General features: G+C 52.4%; 1 protein-coding gene across 5 annotated transcripts in view; it reads left to right on the top strand.

The window, feature by feature from the left end:
- LOC119437141 (rap guanine nucleotide exchange factor) overlaps positions 1 to 25,462 on the top strand; it is a 598,134-nt gene that overhangs the window by 493,460 nt on the left and 79,212 nt on the right. The window lies entirely within an intron of this gene.

Raw genomic sequence — 25,462 nt, 5'->3', positions numbered from 1 at the left:
ATTTTCAGCGGCGTTGAATTGATATGTCGACGTCTCTCGCGCCTTAGCGTATACGCAGCGCGTCATCTGTGCAGGTCTGTCATCAGCATGTGCGTGCCAGTTTTATCCGGCCAAATCTATGCGCAACCACACTCGCTCCACGCTTGCTGCTTCACGAGTTGGTTTCCAAGAACGATCTCGGCGTCTTAGCAGGGAGAGTACCGTTATCCTTTTCCTCGAAAGGTGCGTAGGTGTGCGGGGGTGCATTCTGCACGACGGGGGCGTGGTTGCGGGAGCATGAGCGCGTGCGTACGCGCGCGCAAAGTGGCATCATCGTCGCTCACGCAACCCGCTATATGGCATTATACGCGCGGGTCGCGCTACACGACCTTGGCACCGCGGCTCACCGCTCCCGTGCCCCTTTTTCTTGCGGAGTCAATTAGCGCCGCGATATAGATACGGACGAGCCGCCGTCGATGAACGACGATCACAGCCTCTCCGGCACGGCTCTCTCTCTCTCTCTGCGCACGTATCAATCGATGCGTGAATGAAGCAGTTTGGCGAAAGGTGCGGCGGCAAACTGCGCCGCGATGTTGTTGTTGCTCGGGCTGCGTATGTGCGACGTCGCCGCTCGGATCCGCGCGAGTGTTTTCCGGCTCACGCACTACACGGCAGACTGTGCGTGTACGACACGTTGTGGCGCAATGTTGTCGAGTCATGTATGTTGTTGTGGCGCAGTAGCGGCTCATGTGTTCCGCCTTCCCGGTGCGTGTAACCGTGAAGCCTTCTTGCGGGTTGCCAGCCTGGTGCGCGGCGCAGAATGTTGCGCAGCGAAGAGGCCGCTGAGCGTGCGTCAGCGTGTCATTAATTTTTGCCGCACACTGGCGCTCATTGGAGGATTAGGTGCATGAACTGCTGTTTGACACCTCCGAAGCGTCCGCCGCCTTTGGGATGCGGCATTGGTGGCCCTGCGCCTTGTGCTTCTGTATAAAACACTGCGCACTTGTGCCGCTTGATGCGTGACAACTGCGAAAAACGGCCCTGAAACTGGACGGCAGAGAGAATCTTGTCCTTTAGTGCGTCGTCCTGTCCTCCATTCTGTTATGCCGCTTCTAACGCGGTCTTTCTCAGTCGATTCTGCAGGATAACTAACGTGCCAAATGTTCCAGTAGTAATCAGAAGTGTTGGTTTCGTTACGCAGATTAGGTGCCTGTCGTCCGTGCACACATTTCGTCCAAACGCTCGCACAGTTTGGAATGTCCGCGGAGCTCGTCGAGCTCATTGCTTTCGTCTCAAAAGCAAACGACGCAGTACCGCGCGGCCGCTCCCTCACGCCTGCAACAGGCGCGGCCATTAGTGCACTCGCCCCCTCTCAAACAACACTCAGCTACACCCTTCGTCGCAGCCCCGCGCGCCGTCTGCCATATACCGCCCATGGCGTTGACCCCGAACGTCCGCTGTGTTGACCGCTTGACCGTTCGGTGCGACCTTTGCCGGCTGCGTGACGCGCTTCATTTCCGACGCGGGCTGCGCGCGCGTGTTTTCTCATTCACTGGGTGCTTCTCGCATGCGGCCACTCAAATGCTGCTGCTGCAACGCCTGTGCACTGAGCTGTCTGGCGCGGTTTTCTGCGAACTCGCCTATCCTGGAATTGGTGTAGTATTTGCACACGCTTGTCCCAGCAGTGATCCCTCCGGGTTGTCGCCGTAGCGTGATAAACGTCTATTGTAGGGAGTGAGTGCCCTTCGTTTTTGGGTAGTATTTCCAGAGTGGCTTTGAGCCGCCGCAAATGTAAGTGGCCACGAAAGGATGTCGCGACAGCAAAAGGCGACAGTGACGATGGCGCAGTTCGTCGTAACTCTTGACTTGGCTCCAAGTTTGAGCAATGTGTGTGCACCGATTTGTTCTAATTGAACCGCTGAGGCACGGTGCATCCTGTCTTTTTCTGGCGGGAAACTTCGGTTTTTGAATTAGCCGACAAATAAAATGGAGGCGATGCTATTTTCTTAGCGTTGAACCGCAGTTGTTCCTAAAATCCAAGAGCAGCGCGCTCTGAGGTCACCGTTCTCCTAGTCAACCTTGTACACCATCTTTACTGCCTTCTCTTTCGGAGCCTCAGCACTGCCACCTTAGTAGTTTTACCATCCATATGCAGTTGCACTGTGAGGGCATTAGAAAATTTGCAGGCATAAGGTCGACATGGCTGACGCGTGATAGCCCGGTAATTGGAGATCGCAGGCCTTCATCCTCTGTAGTGGCCTTAAATAAAACGACAGTGATGATCGTCGCACTGCCTTTAAATTAATGCGCCTCTATTTGCGATCTACTTTGAATCATCTGCAAGGCGCCATTTGGTACATCACTCTGTTTCGGGCATTGGACGCTTATTGGCATATAACGGCGTAAGTGAACACATGCGACATGTCTCTAGTTGTGTTACCACGTGATCGCTAGTTTGCACAGTGCTTTGGACACGCCTCTTGCGCACCACATGGCACGTCACATATATATCTGTGAAAGACACGGTCATCTTCAAGAGGCGCGTATTCCGCATTCGAACCGAGTAGTTTCCTTTACATCTAAAGTGTATATCCAAGGCGGGCTAGTTTCCTCTCACGAAAGCGTCGTTACTACGGTTTGCGACGCCTAAAAATGCGATATATTTTTTTCTTTATTAATTATCGGTACTCGGTCTTATTTGCGTGTCGAGATACCGTTTACACGCGTGCGTATACGCGATATCTCCGAAAAATGCCGCGTACCTTTTTATATTTGAATTTTTCATCACTGCTGTAGTGCGGCTTCGCTGCGCACGACCCGCCCCCGTGCACCAGCCAGCTTACCCTCTTCCACGGGCCGTGCACGATGGCCCTTCTCTCCGTTTCCCTGCTTGCGTGTAATCCTCTCTTGCACGCGCTGCTGCGGCGCTTACGCACGCACGCGCAGTGTATATAGCGTAGTATTACGACAGGGCGGGACACGGTACACTACCCTCGCGGTAGCTAGCGCGTTTGTGCGTCTCGCCGAATGCGCCCTGTGAAGCAGGGCGCGTGCGTCAAGGAACGCCGCCCCCTTCTTCCCCGTCTCTCGGGCCGTCTCGAAACGAGTGAGCGCCCCACTGTATGCTCGGCTCCGCGTACCGTCGCGCAAGCGCTTACGCTTGAATATCGCTGGCGACCCTCGTTGTGCGCGAGCTTTGCGTATGTAGGGCACCACCGTGTGTGCGGCTGCCGTGTGCGCAGCCGTGCGCAGGGCATGGCGGGGCTTCTTATGGTGTGGGGTGTACCTGGGGGTACATCGCGTGTAGTCCGCAAAGCAGCCTGGTGCGCTGGTGGGGACCATTTCCGCAGCCTACTGCTGTTTCGGGGCTACGCGACGTATTTTCGTAGGCCGTGGTCTCAGCGTCTCAGTTTTCAAGTTTCAGTACAGCTGTAGATTGTAATAATAGTTGTCTTTTTTTTTTTTTTTTTGTTCAGGCAATAAGCACCCACCGTTCCGATTTTGCCGGTAGAATGAAACGTAAGGAGTTTGAGAGAATATCTCCAAACTTTAATAGTAACCTACAAGTATTCGATACGAGCGTTGTACGTCGCCGCAATCACCTTCAGACGGTAATTGATCTCCGCCCACGTGCGTCGTGTTCTTTCTCTGCCGATGCTGGTCATCAGGGCCGTGATCTGCGCGTTACATCAACACAAGGAAAGTGTGGAGAGAGTAACTGTTAGGCAGTAGTTCAACGGGACATAAATGTAACCAATGAGGCTAACGGAGAGGCCGGAGTTAGAGAAGGCACTGCCGGTGATCATCGGCCGAAGGTAGCCCAGTCTAGGGGCCAGAGCTTAGGTAGTAGCTCATTTGTGGCCTTGGCGCTTAACAAGGTAGAAAATGCGGCTGGGCACCCGCCGTGGTTGCTCTGTGGCTATGGTGTTGGGCTGCTGAGCACGAGGTCGCGGGATTGAATCCCGGCCACGGCGGCCGCATTTCGATGGGGGCGAAATGCGAAAACACCCGTGTGCTTAGATTTAGGTGCACGTTAAAGAACCCCAGGTGGTCCAAATTTCCGGAGTCCCCCAGCTCGGCGTTCCTCATAATCATATCATGGTTTTGGCACGGAAAACCCCATAATTTAATTTTAAATGCGGCTGGGAGTTGCCCTTCTGAAAGATATTCAGCTAGTGGTGAAATCAGTCGTAGACATTACATGTAGAGGACGGTAACTGCTAACGAACCTATGGCGATAAAGAAGATACACTTATAAGGAGAATGGAGAAAAGATCGCCCTTAAGGAGTGTGTTCCAGCCAGCCACTCGACCTTGGTTGGGGTAAGAGAAAAGGATTCGTAAACATCATCACGGCGACACGGCGCAGGAGGCGTTGACCTTCTGCTGACAGATTATTCACGTGTCCCAAAAAAGCACTACGTTAACTCTTTTCTAGTTTAATGTGATACGGTCTGAAACACTTCGCAGTGATAGGTGGCGTTCAGGCGAAGCAATTGCCGGCAACTTTTGCTATAAGCTATGTCCGCAGCAAGCAACACCCCTCCTCCTTCTTAGTTTAAGGTGTCCCGACGCTTCGCTCTGCATGTTGGCGTTATCTCACGTCGTAGCCTAATTTCAGTTTAAAACGGACCCATGTAGCTTTGATGGAACCCACTGCGTCTGATTGACCTTCCCTACATTTCCTTTATTCGCCTGTTTCCCTCTCTCTCTTCGACGTTCAGGTAGTCTACATAGCCTCATTTCGCCGTGTTTATTTTGCTCGGTCAAGGTTTCTCATGACCGGCCAAGACAAAGTGGAACGCGCATTCTTGCCACTGATGTAGCGCGGTCGCGATGCGGCGCGGGGTTTCTTTTTGGACGTCAAAAAGTAGACCGAAAAGGCGTGTGCGCGCGCCTCTCGTCTTACATAGCAGCGTCCACAAGCCAGGCGCTTCCGTGCGTGCCAAATTCGCCTCGACAGCGTATAGTCCCAAGATCACCGTCCGCGTGTCTGGTCCTTGGTGCGCGCTGTGTTTTATTGTGCGTTGAGCGGCAGCTTGTGAAGAAGGGCGTGTGCTGCCTGCGTGCGCACACACGGGCCACCGGGGGTTTTGTGCTGGCGAACAGAAGGGGGCTTGTGGCGGCCTACTTAGCGGCGGAGTCCGCCAAGCGCGCTCGGGCTACTCTGCGTCGTCTACCCGACGTCGTTCGGGCCAGTGGGCATCATTCGCCCGGAAACGGCCTTCTTCTTCTTCGAGGGTTGCTCCGGCGGCGGAAGCACGTGCCGACACGCGCCGCCACCGTCGCTGCCAGCGGGTCACTAGGTGCACGTGCGCCGACATCTCTCGGGGGGAAGGGTCAGCCGGCCTTGCGAGGCAGGGTTCGACTACATTCAGCCTCACTTGCTGCTTCCCGGCCTCTCTTTAGTAAGAGCGTTGTGGCTTCCCTGCCACGGGGCTGTACGTTAGACACCATGAAAGGGGGAAAAATGGAATCCACCCTGACCTTACCACGAAGCTAAAAAGAGAAACTCATACATGTTTCTCAGAAATAGTGCTCGCCCTTGTTCGGGTATCGAACTCGGGACCAACGCCTTCCGGAGGCGTTGGTCCCTGAACTTCAACCTTGTGAGCATCTGCAGAACTGATTTTTCGCATGTTTGACGCCACTATCAAGTATCGCCACTGTACTGGCGCAGTCTTTTCGTGTTCTTTATTTGTATTATTTAATTTTTCATAACATTCTGGCGCCAGCCTTTTGTCCTTGTCCTGCTGGCGCTAGAATGTTATCCAAGTTCGCACACCAACGCGCCCAATTGACACAACAGTGCTACAGTTTATTTTGTTGTCTATTTTCCCTTCCCCTAGCGCAGGGTAGCTAACGGGGGCTATACCCTGCGTTTACTCTCATTTTGTTTTTCTTTTCTCGCCCATAACAATTTTTTTGAGCAAATAGCCGCCTTTTTCACGATATCATTACTATGATTAACATACCCTGGACAGGGTTACATTCAAATCTAGTACGTATGTGTTTTTGAATCGTCAGAGAGGCGTCTCTCATATTCGCAATGGCTTGCATGTAGTCCAGGCGCATTTGGGAATCTGCAGCCGCAGCTTGACTACATTTATGGTGTGTTGCCTAGATTTATAAATATTTTGAGACGGTACCGGTGGGACATTGTGGCATTTTGCAACCGTGAATGCCGGTTTAATGCTACAGCATAAAGATGGGTGCATGCAATACTCATCGACGGGCCTCGAAAAAGGGTGCAGCCGTCCGTGGTGCTAAATCGAGAAGTTTACCGGCACAGATAGAACTATTTCATTGAACAAGTGGTGTGTGTGCCAGCTGCAACTTCCGGACGTTCCTTCCCCTTTCGCTTGCTTTTCCAAGCAGCCGTCTGACCTCCCTTTATGTAGAGGCTCGAGAAAAAAAGTAAGCGAGAGGAATGGAACGGCTTAAAATGCCGCGCAGGACTGAGCTCGTCATATAAAGACCGTCATCGAGCCGCAGGCCTGACTGCTCCCGCGTGTGCTGTGACGAAATGCTGTAGTCCCGCGAAAGAACGCATGGCGTTGGTTACATACTGTTCGGATATTGGTCAAGATTTTGTAGGCGATATTGTGTGTGCGAGATACGAACGTCGACACGCTAGTGCGAATCTCGAGCGTTTCGTAAGACACGAGCACAAAAACGAAATGTTTCTTTCAGAACGTGCTCACAGCGGCACATTGACGTCTGCCTTTGAGAAAAAGGAAAAAAAAAAAAAAAAACGTCTGCTTGTTCAAAGGACGTTGACTGCAAAAACCCGCGTGTTACGGGGACCCGCGATGTACGGTCGCTACAACTACACTTGAAAGCGACAATTCCAGTCTCGAATACTGTCTCTGTGCCGCGATGCATAGATAAGAGAGCCCTTCTCGATCTCTGACGTTCCAGATATCGGCGCTTGCTTTATGGCCCTCATTGCGGGGCCTTTCTGTTAATTTTTTTTCTCCCCTTAACTGTGGTCTTCTCGCCGCGACAGATATCTGCATCGAGGGCGAATCGTGCATATCGAGTCGGCTGAGTCGCGGTGCAGTTCTTGTGAAACGTGTGTCCGCCCAGGCCTCTCTCTATCTGCTATGCGTGGGCGTTGTCTGCGGGAACGCTAAGCCGCCCAACGTCTCTCTCGCCTCAGTGGTATGAAATCCACGGCGAAACGCGTACGTGAGAAGAGATAGAGTGGGGAAACGGAGTGAACTAGTATATGTGAACGGTGTTGCGCAGTGGTTTCGGACGAGTAGAGATACGGGTGGCCCTTCCGGTGCGGTACAGAGATAAAGCATACAAGGGAAAAGGCTGGCATGTCGTTTTATTCTTTCTTTTCCCCCCGTCGTCCACTTTGTAGGCACGGTGCGTAGGCGTTGGGTCGATCGATAGTGAAAGTGATTACTCCGTTGTCCTGACGTTCTTCACTCGCCGCCCATAGCACGATGCTTCGCCGCTCGCAGGGAATTCTGTCGACTCGACTATCGAGTTTTGCTGCTTTTCGCAAGAACTCCTAGATTCCTGGACACATCCGGCTGTGTCACTGTGCCGAGCTCTCGTAAATCGGAATTTGTTGTTGATTTTGCTGTGTAATAAGTATGAGACAGCGCTGCTGTGCCAGGCCGAAGGCGAAACGCATTTTTCGTGGGTTTCTGCCCCGCCGAGACAATCTCGTTGCCGCCGTAGTGCGGAATGTAATCGTTGTACCGGTAATTTGTAGGAGAAACTACGAGGAAAACTTCCTTCGTTGCCATTCCATCTCTGTTGCTAAATCTTCGTAACCAGGGTGTTGCTAGACGGGCGAAGCGCACACCCCATGCTCACAGCAGGCGCGCGCGAGAAGGAGAGAGAGAGGTCTTTGCACGACTGTTTCCCGCGTGTGTATACGTGTGTCCTCATCACGCACTGGCGCGGGGGACAGGTGTCGGATGCTTTCGGAATGCGCCTGCGTGGGTCGTCTTCCTTCGCGGCGTGTTTCGGCGATACCTCGCCCCTGACTCACAGCCGTGGCCCTGGATGCCGCCCGGTGCCTGGGACGGAAGGGAGACGCCGCTGGGGTTCTGCTTGAGCGCAACGGGACGGCACACACTTCATGCAGGTGCGGGCCTCCATGTGTGGCTCAATAGGCTAGTTAGCCCTGTTGGTCGTCGCTGGCTTCGTTTTCGAAGCTGACGTCGCGTTCTAATGCTCACTACATTGGGACCGGTTCTTGTGAATTGGTTAGGGGGCGGCAGATACTCCCTAAAGGGGCACTAAAGGCCACTAAGGGATTGGGCGAGTTGGTATTTCATTTTCAAACTGGCACAGCGCAACAAGGAAAGGAAGAAACAGCTGAGGCGACCAAAAGAAGGAACCACACTGAACCAGTCTAGTCTGGCGAAGTTTTCTTTCGGATATCTATATTAATGTATTTGTCCTGAAAAGGTTGCTTACGAGCGAAGAAAATGAAGGAGCAAGTTTTCCCTTGAATTTTGCTTCCAAACCACAGCGCCGGTACCTCAGGGCGACGTCGAAGATTCCTGAGCATTTTGGCGTGCTTGGGCAGTTTTTAATTTTATTTTTTATTTTTTTATTTTTTTTTTGCGCCGGAAATGTTTTGAAAGCTCGCTACACTGAGTTCGTCCTTGGCTCCTTTAGAAAGCAGTGTAATCGATATTTATCTAAGCTCTTAGCTATATATAGTGCCTAACAGACTTGTCAAAATCCATGACGTCACGGGAAGCTGTAGGGCGGAAATGTAACCCGTCTTTCGTTTACAAATCTAGCTCAATTTTACTCAATTTTTCTTTGTAGTGTGCATAAAGACACATGGTGCACGATTCCGCGTGCGATCCGACGTATGGAACTGACCTTATTAACAGCCGCACTGGCAGCAAGCTTCCAGCATGTTCCATGAATCAGCGCCCTACAGCCGGAACAGCATCTTTCGGACGCGTCGTAGCACACGCCACGTCATGCCGTGTGAGTACAACAAGCTACTTAATCGCTATAACGAAACGTGAATGTCTGGTGATAAGATCGACCGAGACGGCTTCATAATATACTGACGTTAGCTGCAGGCAGCGGAAACAGCATTTCCTATTTTCCTACAAACGTCCACGCCTGCGAGCTTTGCGGAAGGACTACGTTTCGTACGAATTACATTGTCCAAAGATACCGTGTGCAGATAATTAACTTTGATTACAGCGTTGCGTGCTGTGTGTGTGTGTGTGTGTGTGTGTGTGTGTGTGTGTGTGTGTGAGAGAGAGAGAGAGAAAGAGAGAAAGGGGGACATGTTTTACGATAGTCTCGTACGGGGGATACGGGAATCCTGCCTTGCCTCACCAGGCGCGGCTGAATAATGTACTCGGGAAAGACGAGCCAGGCTCTTGTCTAGCGGAATAAAACATGCGTCCCTCGAACAAAATGGTAAAATGGAGCTCCTTGCTGGTTTGCCATACGCAAGATGTCATTCTTGCTCTCTGCTTTTCCTGCCTCCCACGACCGAACGGAACGCCCTGAACGTTTCTGTTGTCCCTTACGTTGTTTTTTGTGTGTATGTGTTGTTTTTTTCTCTTGCACGCGCAGTTTGCGTAGCCGACGGCGCAGCAGGACACGCTTCGTGCACGAGTGACCGGTACGTTTCCGCGTGAATAGGCCGGATTTTTTTTTTTTTTTTTCTGCTCAAAACAAAAAGTAAACGGCGCGACGGGGAGCTATTGGCGAATAATGCCAAAGCGTTCGCAACGACTTGGAGACTTCGAAAGCTGGTTCTAAGTACTCTCCTGGCTTCGCTTTGTCATGTATCTTGTAAAGTGCGCGTTCGTGTGTAGCGTGCTTTGGCCCATAACTGCTCCCAGCCTCGGCAGAACATTGTCCGACAGCCCATTGAGTGTTTATTCACGGTATTCCGTTAGCCCTTTCTCTCCTCCGCCTCGAATTCGCATTCTGCCGTGCCACAGCACTTTCTGATGAAGCCGTATCGCATTGAACGCTCTGAACGACCCCATCCGTGTACGTATACACGCCCAATGCATGTTAGGAGACCGGTGTGCTTATCTATATTGCGTGTTGCGAGCTGGTTCCTGTCCTGTTTTAACGTTTTCCCTCTGTGCTTGCTATTGAAGTCTGAAGTATTGCGTTGTTGATCGGGGGGTGGGGGGCAGTGTTCCAATGACACTTCATCTCGTCAAAACTATGCATTGGCAACGCGTCGCTAAGGTAAAGCGAAGCATGAAAACCGAGCGTGCGCAGTTTTTTTTTTTCTTTTTTTTTAATGAGGTATCTTCGCTGTTAGCAGTACACGAGCTTACTAATGCACCGTAACAGCAGCTGTCTATGCAGCCCATCGAACGCTTTGGTGTGGCTTACTGGCGCTACAACGTGCACGGCTTCCAATCGGTGCCCCAAAGCCAGCGCTGTTGAGATATTTTTTTTATTGAGTCGCGCCGATCATGCTTGGCCGTGTTCGTAAGTGCGTCTACCCCCCCCCCCCCCCCCCCCCCCCCCTCCTTTCCCTGCTTCATTTCTTTTTGACCCTCTCTCTGCGCAATGTCATGGTTCCGTAGTGTTGTTTAGACCTTGCAGGCAAATGTTGGAGCAGGGCCCCCCCTCGGTGGAATGGTATGCGCGTCTCTGACTGTCCCCGGTATCGAGGGGATGATTCATTCCTCCGCGCATTCCTCCCCCCCTGTTGGGCGGCTTCGCTTTCTCCCCCTCGCCGATGCTCCTTTCTCGGCATTGTATTGCCCTCCCGATTGTGTGCCCTCCTCCGCCGCGACTATTGAGAGCGCATGCATCGAGGAGCACGTGCGCCCCGTTATTATTATTATTACTTCGGCCATTGCTTCCTCGGCGGCAGGGATGCGAAGCCGCCGGCACCAAACAAGCGCGGGATGTAACTGTATACCTGCAGGCGAAGAGACGAGGCTGTTGCTCGGCCCCTGACGTTTCGCCGCCGCTGCTCCTCACGCGAGGAAAAAAAAAAAAAAAAAAAAAAAAAGAGGCTATTCTGTACGGCAATAGAGTTGCCGGTGAACGTATATTGGTATATTTTCTTTTCTTGCTTACTTCTTTTTTGTCGTTGTTTTTGTGCGCAGTGCGCTTGATCCGTTTGTCCCACACACTATTCGTCGTTTTGGACTCGGGGCTTCGCCGACGTTTTTGGTGTTGTCGCGCATTTTGTCGTCTCAGCAAGGGAGGGACTGCGGGTGTTCTGGTTGCTCTTGTGTGACCGACTTCCGCTCTCTTTTTTGTATTCTTTTTTTTTTATACCCCCACTGTTTATTTGATCTTTCGGCGCTATATTTCGTGCAGCCGCTTGCGTCGCCGTGTTGTCTTTGGATTTGGTACGCGTGCGCAGCCTCGGGGAGCCGTGGTACGTCACGTGATTTCGGCGCTGGCAGAGTCCTACCGATGTGCAAAGAAAGAGAGGGCCTGTCCGTGGTGCCTTCTCACTTGAGGCCCCCGGGGCTCTGTCCTTGCTCAGAAGAGGACCTTGGCATTCTTCTCGAGAACGGCCTGGCACCGAAGAAGCTCTTGTTGCGAAACGCTGTGAAACGAACCGTGATAAGCATGTGGAAGGAATTCTAATGTCATGGACGTTTGCTTACAGAAGAGGTGGAAAGGAAAAGCGTTTAGTTTGTCCGAAGCGCAGGAAAATATTAAAACATTCCTATATTTTGCGAGCATACTCTGTCGTTTGAGCGACGCCTTAGATAAATCAATTGAAGTAGATTAGTACATCATTGTTCTACGGTTACAAATAAGTCAGTTTTCACCGTCAGCAGAGGCTTGTCATGCCTGAACCCTCACAGACGGATAGCTGGAATTTGGACGAATTTTGTGACTTTCAAACGATCTCGTGGCTAGTGCCACGAATCTCGCTCTTCTTACCTTTCGTGCTGCGCGTCTTCTCAGCCTTTAAGATCCGTGGTTCGTCCTTCCAAACCATGGTATGTTCGAGTAATATCTTGCCTTAAAAAATAAAATTTTTATTCTATGTTTTCGCTCCCTATCAGCCTCCAGCCTTCCAGCTGTCTTTTACTTGTCTCCACTGCGTACTCGGTCACTTTTCCACTACTGTACTTAAAAGCCAAGGCCCAGAGTAACGTAACTACGACCTCGTTTACCTCTTAATGCATACTGCGACGTGCTATCAAAACGTGCTTAACGCGTTCTGCACTATTTCCACACGCTACAGACGATTAGTCGTTCCTGCGAATTTTCTTTAACTATGCTTTATCCGACACGCTGATCTGTCTTAGAATACTAGGGCACAGATTTTTTCATTATCATAAAGTATTTCCCTTTTAATTTCATTAATTGCTGTTTGATAGGAATGTGCAGGAATTCTGCGCATTCCTCGTGTACGAAGTAATGCAGCAAAACTTCGCCTTTCCACCTTGTCGGATATTGGTAGCATAGCGCACGCGAAATTTCAGCTGTCCAGGTTATCGTCACGTGACTCTTGCTCTCCGTGATGCAGGTAGCTCTTACTTCCACGCGAGCAATCGCTTTGATAAAGCCCATTATTGTAGCGAACATATTGTAGCGCTTTGTGCCGGTCGCTATGTCATTGTTCCCTTCGCACAACGGCAAACATTGCGCACACTGATGACCCGAACAAAGCGAACACCGTAGCAGTCGTTGGCATCGCAGTGGATGAATGGTCTGATGGAATGGAACTAACTTCCCAGGAGTTAAGAACACGGTTGTCGGACTGCAGCTGTTTCGTATGCAGTTTGACAGCGGTGAGGGCCGGGGGTATAGTTTCTGTTCCGGTGCCGGTTTAAAAGTGGTGCAAAGGGCCAATCGTTCCGTTTATTCAAATTACAGAACTATTGTGTCTGTGGGCGACTACTTGAGGTTGCTGCGCCACGTTCTGTTGAATCGAGCTTCGTTTATCCAGATTGCGATTTATCGCAGTTGCTTCGGCGTTTCTAGTTGACGTTTCATTATGACAATCCGGCAGGGAACAGATAAATTTGTATTCTATGGACATGGCGGCCATTGTGACTCGAGCCTGTCTTCCTATCGGCCTCACTTCAGTCATTCAGCCTGTTCGGAAATGTGATGGCGAATGGCTCTGCGACCGTTCAGGTACGTCCATCGAGATAGCACTTTATTTAGACACCGCTGCGCGCAGAACGGGACGTTTCTGCATTATTATTCACGGCAATTCTCGCATCTGTCGCTGCAGAGGTCTTCCGGACTCGCGGCGGCAGAGTATGCAGGTCCTTCAGCGCGCGTGTGGCGAACGGCGTCGGGCCGAGATCGTGCGCGACCGATGACACGATTTCCTTGCCGCAGCGGCGTGAGCAGAGCTCAAGTAGCGCAGGCAGGTCGGGTAGACCTTTGATCAGCTGCGCCCTCAGAATGTTGTAACGGTCTGGGCGCTACGTGCCAGTTTTCTTCAATTCCTGTCCCAATTCGCTCTGCGCTGTAGTGGACTCAGCGGAGCTCTCTTGCAACCCGGGATTGTGGAGGAGAGGCTTCGCCGGAACTAGCTATCGGGGGAATCTTCCCGCGAAAGGGGGGGAGAGATAAGTGACCTCCGAAGTGAAGCGCTCGCTGAGTGATGCCGGGTGGGAGGATGGGATTGGTGTGGATGTTGGGTGAAAGGGCAGCCGGCCGAATGGCTTTCGTCGGTAGGCGGGGGGTCCAGGACTTGTGTCGCGACGGGCTCGCTTTTCGAGTGAAGAGGAGGCTTGGATGTGTTTGCCAGCAAATGCTGGAGTGGGGACGAGTCGCCTCGCCTGTCTGGCGGAGGAGAGGCGCCAGCGGCAGGAAGCGTGCCTGAACAGATGGCCCCGCTTTTCTGTCCCAAAAGGGTCGGATAGCTTGGAGAGGCAGCGCTCGCCGATTGTGCTCATTTTGCTCTTCCGGACCTGACACTAGGAGGAAACGGTGCTCCCGTGCGAGCTGGGCCTTCTGCGCGTTCGTTTCTCAGGCAAATAGTGTAGCGGATTTATTATGTATGCGATATATGGCGCGTCTTCCTTCCGCAGAGGCAGCGAGAAATAGCGAATACATGTACTTATTTACTCGGAAACGTTGTGCTGCGTATTAAGAAGGTGTGCACTTTGCAGCAGCGGATGGAACGACTCGCGCCAAAACCGCGTCAAGTCGCCAGAAAGGAACAAGGCCGTCCAGGAAGCGCTCTTTCTCTTTCTATACAGTGCCAGATTTATTAAACTTTTATTTCAGTAGCCTCTTCGTGTACGTCCTCCATGCAACGACGATAGCTCATTTCCCACGCAGCTTGCCGTTGAATGTCAAGCTTCCCACCGTGCAGGACTCGAAACAAATCGATGTGAACGGTAGATTCGGCACCAGTACGTGGTTTGCGACGAAAGAGCCGCGCGATGCCAGGGGTGACATCGGAGCCCCCTGTGTCAGTGCGCGGAGACAATGCTCAGAAATCGATGCTTTGTCGTCCTGGAGACAAAGGAGCAAGAGGTTGCGATTAGCCGCGCAGGCGCATGTCTTTGTCCCGTAGCTCGTTGTCCTTTCTTTTCGTTTGTTGTTTCAAACACGATGAAAGTTAAAGGGGTTGAAGGCGTATAAGGCTGACGCTAAACACTTTCTCCCGTAATAATCATCGCGTTGCAGCAGAGTTGGTTGCGCTTCGTATTTCTGCGCGCCAGAAGATGCGCAGACGGTATCGAAATTCCGCGCGCTTCTCAGCACGCACACGCAGTGCTGTTGCTTTGAAAAGACTTTCTTTTGCGTGTTTGATGCCGAAAAATAGCCACGGTTGTACTGCGAGCGGGAAAAAAGTCTCGGACGATGACGAAACGAAACCACGTTTCAATGTTTCTTTTTTCACATTCGATTATGTATTTGTGAAACAAATATCTTCGCTCACGGCAATGTACATTGTTTAAAAGCACACACTCGCAGTATGTTGAGGGATGGTATAGTATGCAATATATATACACGTGGTAATCTTGATCCGGCGAGGACGTACAAGTGGTCATGCTAATGTGGCTGAGAACGGACCGAGCGGCTTCTGCCATTTATGTTGAACAAGTATTAGGTGTGTTTAAAATTGTTTATAAGCGCGAAACCACTGTGGGTGACGTTACGTTGTGTTTTTTATAATGTAGGCTAAGTAGGCGCGACGGAAACACCGTTGTAGATGTTTTGTGCGATCTATGACGTTGAACAGCTGTTCAAAATGCACTCGCGACGTTTTCCCACGTGTAAGGTCGTGCGTATGCGACAGGCTGGTCTCTGGCGCGCACCGTTTTCGTCCTCACTGAACGCTCGGTCCCTACACTCACTTTCAGTAGTCGCTGCGGTGAACTTCGTGCGTCTGTCTCCGTTTCCTCGCACGATCTGTTTTCTGGATCAGACATCTTGGCCCATTGCTCGACTTCCTATTGTTATTTCCGGTGCTCGGATACCCTGGTTCTGTCTTAATTATTATTGTTGGCTTGTTCCTAAGCATCGAATGTCTGCTCCATTGCCAGCGGTATGGGAAGTCCGCAAACGAGCGCAAAGCAATTCGGAATGTACTTCGGGGGAATGAAAGGAGGTCAGCGGCTTTCATTGGAAACCAACAAAGCTCGGGCGTTCCTTGAACACGAAATCGTTGCTCGCGCCGGCGCCCACCGCCACGGGAATCGGGCGTAATGGGTGTTTATTTGCTATTTGTATTTTAGCCAGGCTTGCAGGAGTCGTGTTGAGGCTCGTTACGACCGCACTTTTGCAGTGCGAGTGTTGCTCTTCGAGGGTCGATCTTCATTGCATCGTTTGCACATTCATCTCCGTACAGCAGTTGAACGTTCGAACGTTCAGAAATAGTATTATACGGCACGAAATTCTCAGTACATTTAATAACGGCGTCCCTATAGGTGCAAAGCGCGTTAAATATTGCGGGATGGTGGCTATTATTAAATAGAGAATACTAAAAAAAAAAAAGATTGCCGTTATTTTTTATCGAATACGCGGTGATGGCAATTTGGCTTCGAGAAGGTTAACACCATACGCAGAAACGATGCTCGCAGCCGTGAGGGCGAAGTCGTCGAAAATGCACGTGCTGCGAACCTACAGTGTTCTCTCTCCCTCTCTTCGCTCACTGCTGCTGGTCTGCAAAGCGGTTGCTTGGAAGTCAAACAAACTCGCGCCAAGTGGACCTATGTCGGACGAATGACAGGCTTTATGAACTGCAACCACTGCAGGTGATTATATAACCCACCGCCATACACAATATGCGTCTATATCTTTTGTGCGCTAAAACACGACATGCTGTGCGCTTTTGTCATCTTCGGGCTTTTATATTTACCGCACGGCGATTTCTGGTTTAGAGATATCTGCAAGGATACCGTTGTATACGGCGGCGTATCTTTTAGGCTATATACGAGGTCGCGCAGGAGGATTTTATGCGGTTGTCTTCTATTCCATCGCCGTTTGCGTCGCGACCCGGATCACGCTAACAGGCTCCGCTTGTGAGGGCCGTGTGACGACCTCGCAGCGATTTGTCCTTCGTTTGTATTTCTTTCTCTGCACAGCGCCTTTTTATGAAATGATTAGTTGGTGAACGGAAATCGCGCTTCCATTTCACTTTTATATATGGAAGAGGCGCCGGGCATTTTTTGACGTCTGCGTGCTGGCCGTCCGCCGCTGATCTGTTATTAGCGTACTTGACGTTGATTTCTGCATTATTTTTACTAACCACCAGATTGAACAGCCCATATATAGTTATCATGATTGGTGGTGGTTTATTCGCAGCTTGATGCCGCTTCAATCGCTGCTGTACGAACGCGTTCAAGAACGAAGCATTCTTCAGACCTTGTTCGGTCGTATTGTTTTCTGTACTGACACCACCCTGCAACGATATTTATTGCAAAATGGACCCGCATCGGGCTTTTTTTTTTTTTTTTTCTTGCGCTTCGTAAGGCTGGAGCGCTTGCGGATTCAGACGGCGCTGTATATGCCGGGCCGTTCCTGTGTAAGGACGTCACTAAATGACAGGTAAGTGATCAACATTCTGGCATGCATCGGGCGTATATACGAACGGGTGCAGAATTACTGGACGATACAACAAACAATAATAAAAGAAATGAAGTTGCGGATGGATTTGTTCCTCTTGTGAAGGTGGATGGAAACCGATGACACGCACAAAAAAAAAAAGGGGGGGGGGGGTGGAGCTGAGGGGGCTTTTATCGTTTCGTAGTGCGCGCTCCAATTACTCTGCTTTCTAGTTCAGCGATCGTTGCGGCGCCCTTTGTACGCGGCCCATCGGCCTGTGGTGCGTCTGTGTGCGCGCGTGCGAGCGCAGCGGTAAGCCTCTTCTTCTGAGCTCGCAGGACGCGCTTTCTTGCGGATCTGTGGCCCCGTATAGAGGAGAAAGAGAGCGGCGGCACATACACGCACACTGTCATTCCCACATGGGGACTCGGCAGTCGGCCAGCTAGGTGTACTCGTCGGTCTGGAATAACGGGCACAGGGCGGAGCGTGGAGGACAAACTGAGGCGCTATATAGCAGGAGGAAACAGAAGCGGTGATCGGGCGCTGCGCCTAGCACGGACCAGCACGTTGCCCGAAGCCATCGGCCTTCCTGCGCCGGTGGCGGGTGCGCACACGTGCACCTGTTTCACGGCCTATACGGCGGCGTGCCTGCCTCCTTTGGCAGACTGCCTTCTTTGCGCCTATAGCGGTCGTCAATTTCTCTCTCTCTCTCTCTCTCTCCGTGCCTGTACTTCAGCGCAGTGGTTGATCGAATTCCGGTCGCCGCTTGGCTCACCGACTTTTACCGGCATGTTGTCACAAATAGTGCTCGATTTTTTTTTATTTCGTAGGTAAAATCGTTTTCCGGACTCGCATAGAATGTGGAGTTGCCTTCACGCCAGGCCGAGTATGGCGAAAATCGAATGTCGTATTTGTGAAAGGAATCGCCTAGCGACGGTTCGGCGTTAAACATTTCTGAGCGACTGCAGTACGCGGCTTCACCGATTCTGGGCCCGGTTACCTGTTTTGGTGGATGCTATTCTGCGAGGGTGTCGTATTACGGAAACCAAAATAGCTAGCTGCTGAAAGGGCAAAGAGGCTTGTAACTGGACGGCCTGTAATGCAACCCAGTTGAACACGCGAGCAGTTTTACTGCCGTTCCTAAAATTGGGTACGTGATTAAACGCGCCTTTATTTTGTTGACTACGTTCCTCAAGTCGCTATACTCACTGATGGCTTACGTAAAGAATCTGTGTTTGGGATAGCGCAACCGAGTGAGGTCGAAAAATGATACGCAGACACGGGTGCGTGGGGTCGTCGTCGTGTTGGCAAGGTCTCGCCTGCACCGCCTCCTAGATATGGCAGCGTCCTTTCGAACCCGGGAGCGGACACAATTTTAGCTCCGACCGTGCTCATGCAGGCGGCACTGTGAACTTTGTGCAGCAGTGACTCGTCGGGCCAAGTGGCGAGCCGAGCTGGCCGATTTTCCTGTCGCCGACTAGCGGCGTCGAGTGCACCCGAAAAGCGGCGGCGTTTCTCGCGTGAGAGGCCGCCTCTTCGAGGTCGCTCGCTCTCTCCTGCGCGCTCGGTGCCGATGATCGGAGCGGGCACGGTCGTCGTCGTCGTCCTCGTGGGTCTTTCGCAACCGAGAACCCGACCGGCCGGACGGCCTGGCGTCTCGATGGATTGCGTGCGTGTGCCCGCGGGCGGCCGTGTGTCCCGCATCCTCGCGCGCGCACCCGCTCGAGAACGGCTTGCTTGGCCGCGCTTGCAGCGGCGCGCGCTCTTTTCAGGCTGCGCTGGGCAGGCGGGCCCCCCTGTACCCCGGCGCGCTAGTCCGGCTCGAGCGGTTCTTTCGTCTCTCGTACCCTCTCTGGAGGAGCTGCGCAAGCCGCGTCTTGGCGTTGTGTGGCTATATAGTGTCGAAATTGTTTGCATAGCTCCGCTGTTGAATGCGGAATCGGCCTTTGAAAACATCGGCTTTTGCCACGACGTAAAAAAATTTCTCCATCTCCCGCTAAAGGGAACCATGTGTGGATGCGAAGCAGCGGGGAGATGGTTAGCTTGAGCGGGAGATGGTTTCGCGGCAGCGGCCCGAGTGCTCATCGCGGCGCTGCACAGGAGAGAGAATGAGGCGCGTGCGCTCCGTCATTTTCATACCGCGGAACTACCGTGGCGCCCCCAGCGGAGTATGCAGCTGTCGCACCACCTGTCGTGTGCGCCGCTCCGGATTCCTAGAGGAGAGAGAGGGGGAGGCGACGCGCATGCGCTGTGGGGGTGTGGGACGCGGGCGCCGCTCCGTACAGTAGAGGATTCCTAGAGGAGAGAAAGGGGGGGGGGGGCGTAGGAGAGGAGAGAGAGGGGGTGTGGGACGCAGGAGGGACGGACAAAGCCCCCGCCATAGGCTGCTTCGCATCTAAAAAAAGTATTCAGTTGCCGTGGCGTAATCATCGGCTGCCCGTATCTTGTGCCAGGACACCCGTGTATTACAATCCTATAGTCTTGATTACAAGCACGTGGCTAACGTTGTGACACTTATAGTGCGTGCTATAGTAGGCCGCGATGAGCTCAGTGTCCGAGGCTTGTAATTCATTTCGTCCCTGAATCGTTGTCACGCGTTCAAGTCGCCTATAGGAATCGCACCGTCTGTCGTCATCGCCATCAAGACGTACCTGTCGACCGATGACGCACTGTCTGCCTTGTGCCCTTAATCTACTGCGGCCGTCGTGTGTGTGCGTGCGGCCTCAAATGAGCGAAAGGAGAGGACAAGGAAATCGAGGGGGGCACTACGCGGATGTCTGGGGATAAAATTACAGCGCGGCTCTCCTCAACGTACTTCGAGTGCCTTATGTGGCTCAGGGTTTTAGTCATGGACCGTCGTTCCCCGCACAAGTTTCCACATTGAAAAGTGACGTTACTTCACTGTAGTACGGAGGCTCCTTAACCATTTTCTTTCGAATATGTATGCAATCTACCCATACTGGTCCACTTGTCTCCATAGCGTGTATTGTAAACCTTCAGTATTAAGTGTGTAAATGGAAAGTAACCAGAGGAAGAGAAGAATTGATTTTTGACCATCGAGTTTGCATTACCACGTTCTCATTCTCTCATTCGTGCGCCTTCTGCTGTGGACCCGTCGTATTCGCGGCTGTTTTTAAAGCGAAGCATTCTTTGCCTATCTCCGCTATTTGGCATGTCGTCGTCGTTGGCTCTCTCGCCGAGTAGAATATGTCGCTACCCTATAGCCACCATAGTGTCACCATAGTGAGATACGATCACTTTCTCGAGGTTTCGTATGACTCGGCAACAGACGCGTGGACTTGTACACAGCGTTTCTGGCGTTGTGTCAAGTTCGCTACTTCGCAGGTGGCGAGGAACGCTTTCTTTCGGCCGTTATCGTCGACGCGTGCGGTGCCGAGTCACGCGGAATCTCGCGAAAGTGTTAGTATCACCGAAAGTGATTTCCCGAGAATGTTGCCCCTGAAGTAGACCTTACCTTCGCTCGACAAGCTATACACGCCACCGTGGCTGATGGAGGTTAATTGATTAACACGGCGGACGTGATCGCGGACAAATCATCCACGTGGCATTATGGCGTACATCGGATAGCTTCACAGCCAGCAGCCACACGACAAAGTAAGGCAAGCAATGCGTACGAACTAACCGAATCCACTTTTCAATACATGCATGAGCGACGGCGCAGACGAGTTCGAACGCAGCGCGCGTTAGTTACGCGTTTAGTGCGCGCGTTTCAATTCAGTGAGCGACGTGAAGATGGGTACTTCCAGGCGGTTTGCCATCAGTGTTGAGTATTGCCGAAAATTCCAATGGTTATTTGGCTTTCAGACGTATCGTGAATTGCTTCGCGGGAACGGGTGACGTATGATACCGTGATACGCAATCCGCAAGCTCAAATCGCGATTGCTGCGTCGTGTGAATACAGCTTTATACGGGACGCGCTCGTCACCGAAATCTGCTGCGCGTTTCTTATCGTGATAGGCCGTTTAAGCTACGTTCACACCGAAAGCGGAGCCAAGCGGATTTTCAAAGCGGCGAGCGCGCGCGGCTGTTCAGACCGGCCGGGTTGTCTTGCTGTCCGCGCCGTCGTGGAGGCGGGGTGGGGGGGGGCGTCTCGCAATTTCACGAACATGCTGCCACCTCGCACTTACCAGTCACACCCAAATCCTATGCAGTCTTCTTCCATAGCTCTTTCTTATAGTCAGCTTCCTGGTACCTTGGGTTACATTTGTCGTACAGGACCGGGTACTCCTTGATTTTGTCCAGCAGCAGTTCTACAGAGAACGCAGCTGGTTCAGACATGGTGGACGCCATTTGCATTCTCTCGGCGGATGTTTACATTCTTTCACCAGCACTTCCACCGTATCGGGTTTACATTCTTTCACCAGCACTTCCACCGTATCGGGTTCTGATTGGCTGCTGCCACTTTCTTTTCTCCGTAAATAATGGGAAGTTTAAATTACGTGACTGCCCACAGCTCACACTGTTCGTCGCCTTGTTTCGTTGAAACGTGCGTTTCGCTTTTTCTTTTTTTCCCTCAACAAAGCTTTAGCGCAGCAGCCTCTGTTCGGCTGAGAGCTCCTTTCTTGCCGCATCTCCCTGGCGGTTTCAGCCAACGTTGCAAGGTTGAGAAATTGAATAGGCACCCTTCTCCAGCCCTTCGATCCCGTTCTTTCTGCGAGCTCAGTTCCGCAACTTGACCCACAGAGATATAGTGCCGCTGCCATTTTCGCTCCGCGACTTTTGTTTCCTTAGGGGGCGATGGTGACCCGGTCACGCCGTTCTTCGTGTGTGTTCCTGCCGTTTCCTCCCGGCACGTTTGGGCTGATTGGCCCATTTGATCGGCTTCGTTTCTTCGTGGCGGCGCGAGCGATGCCCTTGGGACGTGGATAGGAAGGAAGACTCTCTGAGCCAACCTGACAGCTTTGCAGCAACCTTTCCCAACGTGCTTGGCCCGAACTGACTTTGCCGCGGCCCTCTTACGAGAGCGGTCAGCGGTGTACCAGCACCGTTTGGTGCCGGTATTTAAATGTGTACCGGCAATCTTAAATGGTGCGCATTACGTGCCACCTGATGTCTCGAATGCGAGCACAACCACATGCATAGACGCCCTTTAGTTGCTCGCAAGGCTGGGAAATGTCAGATTTGCGTCGTGTAACCTGGTTCTGCGAAGCGCTATAACCAATGGAAACATCTCGCTCCGAAAATGTCTGTGCCCGACAGGCAGAAATGTGGGCCTCCTGCATCTGCTCTTGTTCGTCTTTCATTGGCGCACCAGTCACCGCTGTGCGGAACGTATTCGCTGAGACAAAACAGGTCCCAGCAGAGTATATGGCGGGGAAACGGCGTGGCCGCTGGTCCTGTTCGAATGGGAGCGATCTTGTTCTCTGGTTGCCTTGCGGCAACAACTCCATCTCTATCCCTTTCCGCTTTTGTCGGCGACGTGGCCTGTCCTTCGTCCCGAGGGATTCGTTCTATAGCGGCGAACTTTGCTTTGTTGTTTCCTCTCGTGTGGAGAGCTTCCTCTCCGGTGGCGGCTCGCTTTTGTTGCGTTGCGCTTGGTAATGCCGGGCAGAGGAGAAGACGCAGCGGCAGCACCATCTTGACCTTGGATGCCGTTATCGGTCCGCTCACGTCCCAGCTGCGCCCGACTTGTCCGACAAAGCAATTGCGCGCCGTGCCGTTACTTGCTCGCGTCCGTGGTGCGGCGCACGACTGTTCTGTCAAAGGCGTTCATCGCTTGACGTGCCCCCTCCTTCCCCCACCCCTTATGGTATTCGGTGGGTTTTTTGCTGTCTGCCAGTGACCGAGCCCAGGGGCGCTTCTTGAGCTCGTTCCCGGTGCCTGCGCTTGTCAGCCGTAATAGCTAGCGGCCTCGTTTCTCTCGCTGTCTCAAGTATACATCTAGCTGCGCACAACACGAGTGCATTGTGTTTTCGCCTGGCGTGTTGAATAAGCAGTGTGAGGGAGGTCCTGATTGGCGTGCCCCATCTTCAAACCGATCTTTTGTGTCGCTGGCCAGAGGGGGATACACGATCGTTGCGATCACTGTAAGCAGAAGCCACCGCGCGGAGACGTACGGGGATAATGGGCATATACCGCGGAGCAACGTTCCCTTCTTACTCCGAGATCCCGTTACTGCGTGGGCTTTGGGCTGGCAATGTTGCAGTTGTGAAAATGCGTGCAGCATACGTGACAATGTCCTTATTTTTGGTAGTTCTTATGCGTTCCTGTATATGGCCTTGCGTTACTCGATATCAAGCGTCTCAGGTCGAACGTCTTGCCAGTATAACGTTCTATTGTCAGCAGGCTCATTTGCCTCGTCAAGCTAGCGCATATTGGACCTTATTAGCTTCAATGTGCGAGTGCCGATCTGCATGTCTTAATGCGCAGCTTGGCGACACATGGTTATCCAATGTGCGTGTCGTTGTTTAGTGACGATAGTGATATCGGCACGTTCTCCGGCGCCTCCGCCAATTTGCTGCTTCGCCCCGCAAAAGCGCTTGTGCACATGCAAAAATTCCCGTATGCCGCGCTTTGCGTTCACGTTAAATATACCCCAGATGGTTAAAAAAATCTACATCCTTACACTATGGCTTCTACCCCGTATTGCTTCGCGCGGTTAAACTCCCATCGTTCAATCAATCGATCCCAGAACAGGACGCGTACTGCGCAAAGACGGTATAAATATGGCCGAACTAAACAAGAAGTGTTTTCCGGAGCTGCGCATAATGTACTGCTGGTGCTCAAAGAATCAAGTTCTGTCGCAGAAATTGAGAAGTGCTGTTTTGGCTCCGCTCGTTGTTTTCTCTCCGTGGGGCACCGTTGGTGTCACTAATACCATTTTACTCAAAGAAACTGTCGTCCACTGCAGTGTGTCCGTAACCCGGAGGATAACATGCATCAGTCTTGTATTATTGTCTGATGCACACCCGCCCGGTGGCTCGAGGAGTGGCTATGGTGGTCTTCTGCTGTGCACGAGGTCGCGGGTTCGATTCCCTGCCGCATTCCGGTGGGGGTTGTTGTGTCTGGTGGTCCTTCGGAACAAAGGAGGCCTCATCGCCAGACGTGAAGCTAACACATGTGCTCTTCACGCTCGTCATTTCTCGCGGCCGGGGAGCGACAGCGTCACCTGGGACTCATGGATGAGCAATTAGTCCACAGGCTGCAATGGGTCATCGGCCTCGTGCGTAGCTAAAACGGCAACGTTGCTCTTGGGTGTGTTTCGTGAAGCACCAGCGCCCGCCCGAACTACGACAAGGCCCGGCGCCGACTGCGACGCGCCAACCTAGAGCCCCTTCCGAGACAACAGCCACCGCCCTCCCTGGAAATGGTAGCTTCCGCGAACTGACCGCCACGGAGAGGCGGCGAATTCTTGCAAGGGGCCAGCGTCAAGCATTCCCATGGGAACGACATCAACGTTTGGTTCCCAAGGTGTCAACCGTTGCCTGTGTGCGGGGGCGATCAGGCAAGATTGGAGGCGGAGCCCGGCGGGAAACGACGCCACATCATGGGCGGGAGATTACGAACGGAGCGAAGATTGTGATTAGCCTAAAAGAACTAAAGTGCATTTCCTCGTCGAGTGAAAGAGGGAAACGAAAGGGATAAAACAGCGTGTCCTGAGTGTTGTGAGGGATGCTCGACGATGTAGACGCTCGGAGATGTAAACGCTACAACATGCAAAGACATTAGCATGTATAGACGGTTCCAATATCATGGAGCCCTTCTTGTAAAATACCAACATGTACAGTGTATATATAAGAAAAATTATGGGGCTTTACGTGCCAAAACCACGATCTGATTATGAGGCACGCCGTAGTGGGGGACTCCGGAAATTTGGACCACCTGGGGTTCTTTAACGTGCACCTAAATGCGGCCGCCGTGGCCGGTATTCGATCCCGCGACCTCGTGCTCAGCAGCCCAACACCATAGCCACTGAGCAACCACGGCGGGTGTACAGTGTATATAAAACAGTTTTCTGATCTCCCTGGATATATCTCCTCCTCTCGGCACTTGGCACGACACCACCCATGGAACCTTCGTGGGCCGCTCGGACTTCGCATCAGTGCGGAATGCGAAAACATTCGTCTCCTAGGTGCCACTATGGTGCACTAGATGCTTAGGTGTACTAAGCAAAGCCGGAGCCAGTGTTCTGAGGCCGAGTCAAATGTAACTAGTCCCAATTCAGGTATAGCTGCGAGAAGTGCCATGCCGTATACCTACGTGCCATATTGAAATATATTTCCAACAGGCGTGGGTGTCCGTAGGTATAGTTGGCGCAATTTAACCGATCGGAGGAGATCCGCATGCATGCCGGCGCGACGTGTGCTGCGCGGGGCCCGCTACGCGGCTCCGAGCGCAGCTGCCTATCCGCCTCTAGGATGCGCTCACGAGTGGACGGCGAGTCGGCCGAGCAAAAGGGGTCACGCCGCTGCCGCTTCCCAGGACCTCCCGCAGTTGTTCGCGACGACCGGCGTCGGCGAGGCCGCGCGCGCGCTTTAATTGCGATCGTGATTAGG

The sequence above is a fragment of the Dermacentor silvarum genome, chromosome 1, assembly GCF_013339745.2.
Source record: "Dermacentor silvarum isolate Dsil-2018 chromosome 1, BIME_Dsil_1.4, whole genome shotgun sequence".
In the NCBI taxonomy this organism is placed as follows: Eukaryota; Metazoa; Arthropoda; class Arachnida; order Ixodida; family Ixodidae; genus Dermacentor; species Dermacentor silvarum.
The sequence above is the reverse complement of the archived record's forward strand: the minus strand, read 5'-3'. Positions and strand labels throughout refer to the sequence as shown.